Raw genomic sequence first — 13,707 nt, forward strand, 5'->3', positions numbered from 1 at the left:
CAACTTTGAGTCTTTGAACGATAATTTTATGATCACAAATTGTAGTGAACATAAGTCTTCTTGACTCATTGTCTTGTGTGTACTTCTTAAACATTTGTAAGAAGTTATTCCCTAACAGGATATCAGCTCATGTATCATGGAAATAGATTGGTGGTGTCTTTACCTTGTACCAAGGTGTTTGACATGCTCCTCCCATGAGGATTTCTGCTTGTTTTATTCCTTTGCAAATAATTAAAATTCTTCTAGAGAAATCCCGTCCAGCAATTTTTGGCAATTCTTCTTCACATTCTTCAGGGAAGAATCCTCTTTTTGCTGTACAAATTCCTGCTCCCGAGTCAATATAAGCTGCAAAGTATTCAGACTTATATTGTTCATACAACATTCCTATTGGAATGTATATGGATAAAGGACTTGTTGTCATTTTTTAAAGGGATTACTAAATGGCCCTGCCATTTTTAACAGACTGTGTTGCAACTCAGTAATCCGATTAAGACTTTTCACCTTTAGTTTTCCTAAGGCTTCAGAAGGTAGAATATGGTTACTTCTTTCTACTTCTTCGATGCGTCCTAGTAAATCATGTTCATGACTTACTAATTTCAATAGTTGCTTATTTCTTTGTTGGTAAACAGATTTTTCGAATCTGTTTAAGGGATTGTCCCTTATCCAATTCTCTTGGTTTTCCATCTCGTAGAATTTTTATTGAATCCTCCAAGTCTTCTTTTTTGCCATAAACTCTATTCCTTTTTCAAGGCGTTTCCATGGTTTATGATCCTCCAAAAATTCTAGGCCAAGAATGAGCTGATCCATTTCTTTTCCTGGAATTCCACAGATTTAAACTTCCAATTCTCCAATATTTATCACTCCTTGGTAAGTTCCTTTTTCTTGTTGTTCCAAATAGTAAATCGAGTTACAAGGGAACTGATTCCGATGACTTGTAATTTCGAATACTATTTTCACTTCTTTCCATCCTTCTAGAGATCTAAGTTTTCCTATTATAGAAAACTCATTTTCTTCTGGTGGAATTTCTTGAATAGGAGATTTATCTCATCTCCTACTTGTCATTTGGTCTCCTTGAAAAGATAATCTTCGGGGTTCTATTTTAAGGTCTCTGTATAGAACATGTCTATCTTGAATTTGAATGTCTGTTTCCTGAATTAAAGGAAACTCGATTCTTTCCGGGTATATTGCGTGAGCAACTTTCCCAAATATCTCTGGAATTTCAATGAACTCATTTCTAATAAATAATTCAGAATGGTGAGTATTAGAAAGAGCATATGAAATTTGATATGTAATAGAATATGGCCTATTACCTTCCTTCATTAGTATTTTTTCCTTGAAGTTTTGGTGCAATGTCAAGGCTCGACTAAAATCTCTATCAGCTAAATTGTAGGCTATTCTTGGCTAAATAACTCCCACAATTTTTCCTGCGCACAAATTTTCTGAGATAGTTCCTAGAACCGCATCTTGTATATTCTCCATTCTTTTATCGCATACTACGATATCTATGGGTGAATCTATTCCTTCTTTAAAAGTAGCTTTGATCATAATCTGGATTGCTCCAATATGAATCCAAGACATTGTCTTTGCTACTTCTGCTTTTAATTTCTGTAATTCCTCTCGAATTTCTTCAAAGGGAATCAACTGCATCTCAATTTGATTATTGGTTAATTCCATAGGAATCGCCATTTCCCTTCTGGATACCTTATAAATCAAATTATGTCTTCTTTGTCTTAGCCCTTTCAACTTGTCCTACCGAAAATCCTTAGTAATTATGTAGTGTTGGATTTTCTCTCATAATCCTTTGAACCATATTATGAGATATCGTGGTTTGACTAAAGAACTCAGCCAAACTTTCATGTGTTTCATGTCAAAACACCTCCTCTTTACTCTGATTTTGATTCTGATTCATCCTCAGAAACTTCTTGACTAAATAATATCTCTTTTTCGTATATGCTTTCATCTGAGGGGATATCCTCAAATTGATATACTTGGACTAGATCTTGAAAGAAAACCGCATCATCAATATCTGGTGTTGCTTCAAAGAGTTTGACTCCTTTTTTTCTCGTTTTTTGGACAATTTGTAGATATATGTCCTTTTGCTCCACATGTCCAGCAGTTGCAATCCTTGAAACTTTCACTTGCCCTTGTATGAGTTCTTCTGAAAGTTCTTCTTGATGGTGTTCTTCCCCTGCTTTGTGATGAGCTTATTGCTGGGGACGTTCTTGTAGGTCCACTTCTTCTACCTGATCTATAAGATCTGTATTTTTGTTTGGACCAAAATGTTCTTGGTTTCCAAGAACTCTTCATTCTTTTATTATAGGGATTATTTCTGAATTTTTTCCTTTTAAATCCCCGTGTTCTGTTTCCAATGATCGTTGGAAGATAATTTTCTCTATAACACAAAGGTGTACGCTTATCTATACCCCTTATTTTCTTATAGTTCTTTTGTAATGCTGCCATATGACACCATTCTGCCAATTTTCCTTTCAAAAAGGACGCGCGTTTTTTCAATGTATCAATATTACCTGGAACGTATTCTTTAATCAGCATTTCTCTCCAAGGACTTGACATTTTTGTGAAAAATAGCTGAATAGCTACATTTTTCTCGACTCCCGAATTCCATCTATATTTAGTGAATAACATAATGTATTCATCAACTAAACATATATCATGTAACTCGAGGCTATACAGAGCTTGAGTATATCTTTTTTTTTCTCTGTATCTTGATTATTGAAATAGTCTACCCCTATGAATTGTGCTTTAAATAGGGTGGCCATTCTTTCTCCAATCTCGCTGAGGGATTCTCCTGCTAAGATTGATTCCTTCGTATCTGGCATAGTCATCTCCCATGCGATCTTGACAGATCCCATTAGACTCATTTCTAGAAGTTTAATGAATCCTTCTTTATTGAGATCTAATGTCCCTGCTGCAATTCTCATAGCTGACGTCCAATCATCTATAAGATCTTCTCTGTTTTTGAAGTCCAAAACATTAAGGTTTAACATAACCCCATAAAGATGTATCGGGTCTAAAACAGTTTTTCCATAAGGAGTTTGATGTAGTGGTATTTTACTCCTTCTTGATCTGGTTCCTTCAGGATGTGAATTTTCTCCCACATGGAACTCACTATGTGGTTCCTCTGTTTTTACCACATATCTTGGGGGATTTTCCATGGTTTGTTCACCCTCAGGGAAATTCATTTTTAGATCTACAACTTTAAGATTCGCAAAAGAATCCGCAAGATCTTGTAGATCCTCGAGATTTAATCTTTTTAAAGTAGTCATCAGATAGTGTTTTTCTCTGATACTGCTTTTATAAGATTAATCATCATTTCATCATTAGTTAAAGGTTTTTGAACCATTTTGGTTTTACCTTTCTGATGTAACAAAGGTTCGGTACCAAACGAGAGTGGTAACCTTCTTCCTGTATTTCCTTTTCTAGAACCAGAAGTATGTTCTAGGTTTAGGATTTTATTTTGAAGATCCTTTAGAGTTCCAAGAATTTCTTCTTGTTTCTTAAGGATTTCTTCAATTTGCCGAAGTATTTCATACAACTGATTGCTGTAATATTGTACCGTCTTTTGAATTTCTCTAAGATCTCCGGAGAGTTTAGAAGAATCTGGGGTAATCTCTAAAAATTTAGAGTTAGAAATCATTTTTCTTTATCTCTTCAAATTTGAGAGCATTAGTCGCAACCTGTTGTAAGTAATCTATTGTGAATAGATTAACTTGTTTATAGGATTTCGTATGAATAAAATCCTCTTGATTCAAACCTTCGTTTGAAGTCATATTTTTGTAAAATCTTCTCCTCAACAAAGAAAAACATGAATTAACGAATAATATTATGTTTGAATAATTAACCTAAAGCTCTGATACCATATTTTCGCATAATTCTTTATACTGCAAATGAGCACAAAATCTCCAGATTCAAGCATAAAACCTTTACAAGTTAAGCATAGAACCTATAGATTTCAAGCATAAATTAGCATAAATCCAGCACAAGAATTAAATATTAAAATATTCAAGTTTGGTGGTCCTATGGAGTTATAGTAAAGAATCTTTTGCCTAGAGAATTATAATAAAGTTAGGAAGGGTATTAGGGATTTTAGGACAATTCACTCTTATTTTTTTTTTGGGATTTTAATTCCACTTTTTACCTTTAGAAAATAAACAAATTCAGTTTCATTAAAAACAAAAGAAGGAAATTTTCAAAAAAAACAATAGAAGGAAAATATTATCGGATTTATTTAAGTAATTAACCTCCAATTGAATGTTACTTAGAAAAATAACCTCTCAATTTTTATTACCTTATTTTTACTATTTTGCCCTTTTTAAACATGACTTACATTAGTCATTACTATGTGTTAGATTTTTTTACCTTCTCATGAAAATTTAAAATATTAAATTTAATTACTTAAATCATTCTACGTAGAATTTGAAAAATATTTTATTTTAATAACTTCTTAATTTAATGACAAATTATCTTATGCTGATTTGCCAAAAAAATCTTAAATTTTATAGTTGTGCTATAATTAAAAATGCCAATTTTCTGCTTCTCGAATCAAAGATTATCAAAGAAACACAAAATCATCAAATTGTCAACTTTGATATTTATGCAATAGAATAATTTAAAATATTTGCATCATTAATTTCTTATTTTATTAATTTTTCGGTTCCTCACAAAATTTTAAAAAATAGCCACAAAAAATTAACGATTAACAAACAAAAACAAGGAATAAAAATTAAATAAATAGAAAAAAGAACGAAAATAGAAAAAACATACGTACAATGGTGGCACCGAATGGATGATTTGGAATGGTTTTTTTTCTTGGATATAGAGAGAAGTGGAAGATGGCAAAATTTTGAGAGTGGAAAAATAATTAAAAATGAAAAGAAAGAAAGAATATCAGGAAGAAGACGAGGAATAGCACGCTGAGGCGGCAAAACAATCTGAAGAGGGAAAATTAGGGATTTTTGCTATTAATCTAATTGAAATTAAATGACATAAAGGGTAGTTTGGACATATATTAAATTAAAACTCATTTAGAAGGTTATTTTACAAAATAAAATATTAAGAAGGTCAAAAATCTAAATAAAAACTAACAGAAGGTTATATTTCAAATTGTCCCAAATATTATCCAATGAGTTAGATGGTTTATATGTACAATAATATTTGTAAAACAATTTTCATAATACAAAAGATCCAATTGAAAATTTCTATTTATCCAAATCTCATTATAAATTTAATACAAAATTTCACGATGAAATATGATAAAATTTTACGATATAATTAATATAAAAAAACGATTTATCATATCTCTCCCTATATAAAGAATCTTTCCCTTAGACACCATCTTTTAAATTGCCGAAATTGCCCTTATGTAATAAAAATATTATAATTTTATTTTTATTTGTTTTTTTTTATATTTCAAATTTTCATATTTTTCTCAACTAAACATTATAGATAAGATAAATTGATAAAAAAAATTTAAATTTATTTTTATATTATTTTATAAATGTAAAAAAATAAATTTAAATATTATTTAAAAAATAATATTTATATATAACATACAATATTAAATATATTGCATGATTTTATATACATGCAATGCGTGTGCGATTATGCTAGTAGCTATTGTATATTTAGCATTGTTATCAAATATGCATCTCTTGTTTCTTCAAAAATAAAAATGGCATGATCTGATTTTAAAAGTTTTGAATTCAGTAATTAAAGTTTTTTTATGTAACAGTTCTGTCCTTTTTTGAATGCTATGGTCTTATTGACTAGCAATTAATAAAATAATTTTTTTAACAATAAATTATATAAAATTTAAAGTCTTTAAAATTAAATGAGATTTTGCGAAAAATTCACGATGTTGCAGATCTTAGTATATTAATTCACGATACGATGCCTAAATAATTTAATAAATAAAAGAAATAAATAAGGTGACGGTTCCTTCTAGAGGAAAAACTACTTATAAATTTAATTTAATAATAATTAACTAGCACATGAAAATAAGCAGTATACAATCTGAGTTCGGGCGTATAATAAGATATCGATATCAAATAATTGAATTGTTCTTTCAAAAAAAATATTAAAAAAATAATCGAATTGATATTTGTTGGTTTAAAGTATTTTCTTCCATAAAATATGGTTGGTATAAAATTTTCTTGATTTTATTTTTGGATAAACAAATTTTATAATTCAAATTATTTTATCAGTTACACAAAGTGAACAACCATTTCATTTATGTGACCAAATTATCGACATAGACAATAACATTTAGTTTGACGGGTAGTTTTTAAAAAAATGAATTCCTAGGTTAGTTTAAAATATAATTCATTTCATTAAACATTAATTATATGTGTATGTGTGTATATATATGTATACATATAACTAAAAAACCTACACATTAGCAAGAATTTACACACAATTTATCAAAATAACTTATTCAACGATCAATATTATTTAAAATTAATTCATTATTATCGCATTTTTGACATTTTATGATGAATAATTGTGCAAAAATAAAACTATTTAAATAAATTCATAAACAATATAAAATATACTAAATAATAAACGAAAAAAACGAAAATATATATATACGTATATAGGAGAGATGATAAATTAGTGTAATATAAATTAATAAAATAATGATGCACAAACCATCAGTAAATTAAAAAACTGAAAATAAAAATGCTATTTTTTATAAAATTACTCAATTTTATAATCCGTAGTATGAGTAATCAACATGGTTTAATTGCATAATAAGTAAGAAAAATTTGATGTTATGTCTATCTATAATGCAATGGAGGTCTGCGAAAAACTTTCTTGCTCGAATTAAATCAGATGCAGGGCCGCATGAGGAAAGTATATAGAAGTTGAATATATATATAGAAGTTGAATAGAGTTAGTGAATCATGAGAGTTTGTGTTGATTTAACTCATTTGAAGCAATAATTTTTTCAATTTATTTATTTTGTTATATCATTTTTAATTAATTAAAATTACTTGGATATTAATTTAAATACTAAGTTTTTAAAAATTATTGGGTCTCGTCTCAAGATGGGGCCCTGAGTGGTCTCCCGACCTGTCCTACCTTAGGGCCGCCCCTGTTTGAGGTTATACTTACAAAATTATAAAAATATATGTATTTACTATATTATATATATTCGATAAACTCTCATAGCAACTAATTTTCTTATGTCAATGTATTATATGAAACCAAAAACTTAATTTTCTAATAGTTTTTCTTTCTTGTGTAATATTTATGATGTAACTTTGATGACAAATGTATATGTGCATGTGTGAGAACGCAAATATATAGGGGTATTCTCGGTATATGCAAGGGCAGAATCACATATAGTGGTACCCGGGCTTTAGCCCGGGTAGCCCAAATTTTTTTAAATTATATATATATTAATTTTGGATTAATTTGATAGTAGCTCTGATGGTTCGATTCAAAATATTAAACAATTATAGATGCTAAAATTTTAGCTCAAGTAGTTTAAAAATCTTGGTGCCGCCATTGGGTATATGTGGTGTTGGACACTTTATTATATGAAACCAAAAACTTAATTTTCTAATAGTTTTTCTTTCTTGTGTAATATTTATGATGTCACTTTGATGACAAATGTATGTGTGTAAAAAAATGAATATGTGTGTGTGCACACGCACATATATAGGGGTATTCTCGGTATATGTGGTGTTGGTCATTTTATGGACGTCGATGTTCATATTGAAATATCACCTTTGTTGTACCCTCTCACATCTTTTTGTATATCAAGAAACGTGTTGTGCTGCCCACAGAGGCATAAACAAGCTAGTAATGTCTGAGGTGAGGTGGGAAGAAACTCCCCAACGTTGCGGGTTCGATCCCCGTGTGGAGTATACTTTGCTAAAATATTATGGGGGTATGCTCTAGGAGTTGGTCATGTTGCTCCCTCTCTTAGGTCTCTGTCGCTCGTGCACATCCCTCGATTTAACTCTCGCATGAGTCAATTAGTCTCTGACTAATATGAGATGGGGTCCCTTTCGGGGTCAACTCCTTTAAAAAACGTGTTGTGCTAAATGTTTTTATGATGTTCACATAAACATCTTGGATAAATGCAGGATTTATTACGAATTTATGAATATGAATTGTATTAATTAATAACGAAAATGGTGGAGATCTTGACCAACTTTAATGAGAGAATTAGAAAACACAATAATTGAAACAAAGTAATTAAAGAGGAGACATTTGGAAATCATGAACGGTCAAAGGTATTGAGGAACAAATATGTCTAATTTTGGACAAATTAATGATTGTTGTTTTACTTGAATTGTCGTAATTGCATGGAGGCAATAGCTTCAAGCGACGGGGAAAAAAGGGTCATTATAATTGGATAATTTTATTAGATTATAAGATTGAGTTATAATTGGATAATTTTATTAGATTATAAGATTGAGTAGTTGTAATATTACCATAATTAAAATGCTTCTCAAAAAAAAAAAAATACAATAACATTAATAAAAACTTTTAATATATATATATATATATATATACCATAATTAAAATGCTTCTCAAAAAAAAATACAATAACATTAATAAAAACTTTTAATAAAAAATACAATAACATTAATAAAAACTTTTAATAAAAAATACAATAACATTAATAAAAACTTTTAATATATATATATATATATATATATATTAAAAGTTTTTATTAATGTTATTGTATTTTTTTTTTTTGAGAAGCATTTTAATTATGGTAATATTACAACTAATATATATATATATATATATATAGTTTAAAGATGTTGCTATATGTCTGATATCATAAGATATTTTTCTTATCGTGATCGTAAAATGGACATTAAACGATAAAAAAATAGTACAATTGTGCTCTGAATTGCTCTTGTATGAGACAGTTTCACGCATTTTTATTCGTGAGACAGATCAAATCTATCCATATTTACGATAAAAAATAATATTTTTGGCATAAAAAATAATATTTTTTCATGAAAAACTCAAATAAAAGACTCGTCTCATAAAATTAACTCGTGAGATCATTTTACAAAAATTTTTGTCTTGTGCTCGTGTTGCATACTTGTAAGTTTGATTTATGCACATACTTATTTTAAATTTTAATTTATTTTTATTAAAAATTACGAGCACTTGAATCGAAAACATATGTGATTGTCTTGTTACAACTTGTTTGGATATTATCGAATTTTATTTTTGTGGATAAAATAATTATTTCAGTTTTCGTTAAATACAGTCCTCTTTGATTTTTTTATATTAATTGGTGGACGAAAGTATTTTTAATGTTACTTGTTAATTTTATGATAAAATAAACATTTTTTTTCATGCATGAACCATTTTTCATACATCCATCAATGCCCATTTATATTTTTTGATAAAAATGTAGTAACCCGACTTTCGTTTTAAGTAATTAAATGTCTAAGCATGTTTAAAGTGTTAAAATATGATTAAAGAGCTTTTATTTGGAAAAAATAAGTATAAAATCAGTTTCAGGACCTCAAAAAAGCTCAAGAGGACCCCAAGGACTCGAGTAGTTAGGAATATCCGAACTATAAGCGTGGCAAGTTCGGAGGATCCGGACTGTTTGGAAGAAGAAAAAGACTTCGGAAGCAAAGAGTGGGTTCACACCTTCCAAAATGAGATCGAAGCGTCCAAAGAATTAGGTCATACGTACTAATGAGGTGTCAAGTTTGTACGGACACATGAGAATTCATGCAAGATCGAAACATCCGAAGTAGAGATCGGACCTTCCGAAGGTGTTCGGACATAATGAATTCAAGATCGGAGCTTCTGAACCAATGCCTATAAATAGGCCGAGATTTTATAACAATTTAGTGTGTGTGTGTTTAAGGTGTTGACCTGATTCAGTTTATATATCTTAGTGTTTTAGTCATCTTCTCGAGAACCGAACGATAAAGAGGTGCTATGTATGGGGCTTGTAACGGAGCTATGCTTGGGTTAGGGCTCAACGTCAGCGGGTTTTTGAGAATAACTATTATTCTAGTTAAGAAATTTAAATAAATTATAAAGATATGGTGTTCACTTGACTTGTAAGCTTAGACTGTAGACAGTTGTACAGCTAAATCGGTAGTTGCGGTATGTAAGTACAAACTGAGAATATAGTCAGCTGAGTATGCATGTTTATGTATTGCATTATTATCTGACATGTGATGCATGATTATATTGTTCATGATTTTGTATGCGACATTAACATAACATGTTGAGCTTGTTATCCTTTTGACATAATATGTTGTTCTAGGGTCGCTCAGACCTAGTGTTTTTTCTTGTACGAGCAGTGTGAGACCTCGGTTCTAATCCTCTAAGGTTAATATAATGCAACCCAAAATCAATGGTAATCGAAAGTCAAGGCAAGACAATAAAATTTTTTTTTTAACAGAGCTGCGCTCGATCGCATGAACTCGTGCGATCGAGCGCACCAATTATACCTCAAGTTTTGCCGGAGCAATTCAAGCCATGCGCTCGATCCTATGAACTCGTAGGATCGAGCGCACCAAAATATCAAATTCACTACCTCAACAAAAAGCAGGGCCGCGCTCGATCGGGTGAACTCGCGCAATTGAGCGCGCCCTTTGCCCAGAAAATTTCAGAAAAGAACATGCTATAAATCAACCTTCAACAACATTTCAAATAGTGATTACAACATGCAACATCAATATTTGATAACCAAAGTTTACTTATTCAATACAACATGATAATGAAGTTCAATATCAAAACATGTTCCAATATAACTAGGTAGACATGCCGACACGACTTCTAAACCGATTTCCACTACTAACTCTCCCTCTTGTTGTTAACCGAGTCTTCGCTGACTTGATCCTGCCCCACCTGTTGCCAAGTACACATACAAAACAAAGCAACAGTCGGATAAACCGGTGAGAATGGTATTCCCAGTAAAAGCAACATAACAAGTAATACATGTAATATCTCAACAACATGCTTTTAAGACAACATAATCAAATCAGGATAATGATATGCATGTCGTTAAAATAGGGATATCAATTCTGATAAACAAGGGATTGTTGTTGTGATTTTGGGATCCCGAGGATGAGATCACGTAATGACTCACTGACTCTCCCAATCGAGGTGGTGCCACGTATCTCACTTCCCTAGACTTTGGTGCAACTATAAGGAGTATGCTGACACTAGATGAACCTCTACACCCAGGCCACTCACAGTATAGCCCCCAAAACGTCTAAACAAAAAGGGTTGTTCTGCCCGCTGAAATCAAAGTTGGCTCAAGATGAATGCATAACAAAACATAAAACATAAGCCACATAAAAAAAGCTTAATAAATCAACAAAATACAAATTCCACATGCTAGAACAAGTATTGATGCAAGTATGTGATTTTAAGGAAAACTCGAGAACCAAATATCCCGAGTATGCTATCCCGCTAACGATGACTGCTTTTACCTTGGAATGCAGTAGTTCCAACTCTGGATAAGCTACAATAAAAAGGTTATATCAGAACTATACAACCTAACAACAACGACGGCTCAAGGTAATATCTTTACCGTTCTTCGTCCAACTCTTGACGATCAAAAGCTGCCAATACAGGGCTCGACAAACTCCAAACAAATCTGTACGAAGACAAGAGATGATCAACAACAACGATCAACTTACAAGCCAAAGTTCAACAACTCAAAAACGGTTCAAAATCCCAAAAACTCAAACTAGCGGCATAATGACTATAAACTGAACAAACCGGAAATACAGACAGTAGTTCAACAACTATACTAACTCATATCAATGCTAATACAACAATAACAAGGCAATTCCAACAAATCTCAAGACTAGATTTTCGAAAAAAGGCTTTCAAAAATCATAACAAATTCGAACGTCGCTCCATTTCAAAACCGACAGATAATAAACAATCAAAACTCTGCCAAGAACAACATACTCGAAACTCAAAAGATTATAACAACATCCAAAAACTAGAATGTATCTAATCGTAGAAAAACTTACGATATAACGGAGCTCTCGCTACAGTGATCACTAATCTGCCTTCAGAAATAAATTCTAACGGCCGGATCGAGCTCGGACTGAAATCTGGGAGCTTGAAAGATCAAAGGGGCGACTACAATGGTGGAGACGGCTAAGGAGGGGATGAAGTGGTGAAGGGGAATACTAAGTCAAGTCTTATAATATAAAAATTCCAAAAATTACGATTTAGTCCCTGAAATTTCCAAAATTTGCAAAATAGACCCTGATCAAAATCAAGTCGGCTCTTGAACTCTATAATCTCCGAATAACTCAAATAAACTCATTTAAGATAAAAACGGGGCGTTACAATTCTCCCCCTCTAAAAAGAGATTTCGTCCTCGAAATCAATAAGAATCACAACTCATAAGATAGAATAAAGAACTAAAGACAGTAAGAAGAACTCACGTCATCCGAATAACTCGGAAAAACGCTGTCTCATGTCGGATTCTGTCTCCCAATTTGCTTCCTCGACTCCGTGACAGCTCCACTGCACCTTTGCCAACGGAATCAACTTGGTTCTAAGCTGCTTCTCCTTCCGATCAAGGATCTGAATCGGTCATTCAAAGTAGCTTAGAGTCTCGTCAAACTCGGCTTCGTCAGGCTGAAGAATATGAGAAGGATCTGGATGATACTTCCGCAGCATAGAGACGTGAAGAACGTCGTGAATACCAGATAAATACGGAGGAAGTGCAAGTCTGTAGGCAAGATCGCCTATCTTCTCGAGAATCTCGTACGGACCGATGAATCTCGGAGATAACTTTTCTCTCTTACCAAATCTGACAGTACCTCTGAAAGGAGAAATCTTAAGGAATACACGGTCTCCCTGCTCAAAACTCAGAGGTCTACGTCTGACATTCGCATATTTCACCTGTCTATCTTGAGCTGACTTCATTCTCAACTGAATGATCTTAACTTGCTCTGCCATTTCTCTAAGAATATCTGGTCCCAAATCAGGTGACTCGGACAAATCGTCCCAAAACAACGGATATCGGCACTTCTTGCCGTACAATGCCTCAAAAGGCGCCATATCGATACTCTTTTGGAAGCTGTTTTTGTAAGAAAATTCAACCAGAGGCAAAGAATCTTGCCAACTAGTGCCAAAGTCTAGCACTACTGCTCGCAGCATATCCTCTAACATACCAGTCTGAAACAATCGACTTCAGCACACCATGCAATCTCACAACATTGCTAACATATAACTCAGCCATCTGATCGTGACGATACGTCATCCTGTATGGAATAAAACAAGCAGACTTCGTCAATCGATCGATCACTACCCAAATAACATCGCATCCTTGAATAGATCGTGGTAGTTTCGTGGTGAAATCCATAGGAATCTGATCCCATTTCCATTCAGGAACAGATAGACTGTGCAACAGACCACCCGGTCGCTTCCTCTCTGCTTTCACTTGCTGACAGTTCAAACATCGAGATACAAACCTCGCAACGTCGCTCTTAATTTTCTTCCACCAGATCTGGTTCTTCAGATCATTGTACATCTTACGACCTCCAGGATGAACACTGAACCGACTGCAATGAGCCTCTCGAAGAATACGCTGTCTCAACTCCGAAATATCAGGCACAACAATACGGTTATTCACAAATAAAAAGTCATCTCTAACCTGGAATTCAGACTGATGTCCGTATCTGACTTTCTCTACTAAAACCTGAATGCTCGGAT

This window comes from Henckelia pumila, chromosome 3 (assembly GCF_033568475.1).
Source record: "Henckelia pumila isolate YLH828 chromosome 3, ASM3356847v2, whole genome shotgun sequence".
In the NCBI taxonomy this organism is placed as follows: domain Eukaryota; kingdom Viridiplantae; phylum Streptophyta; class Magnoliopsida; order Lamiales; family Gesneriaceae; genus Henckelia; species Henckelia pumila.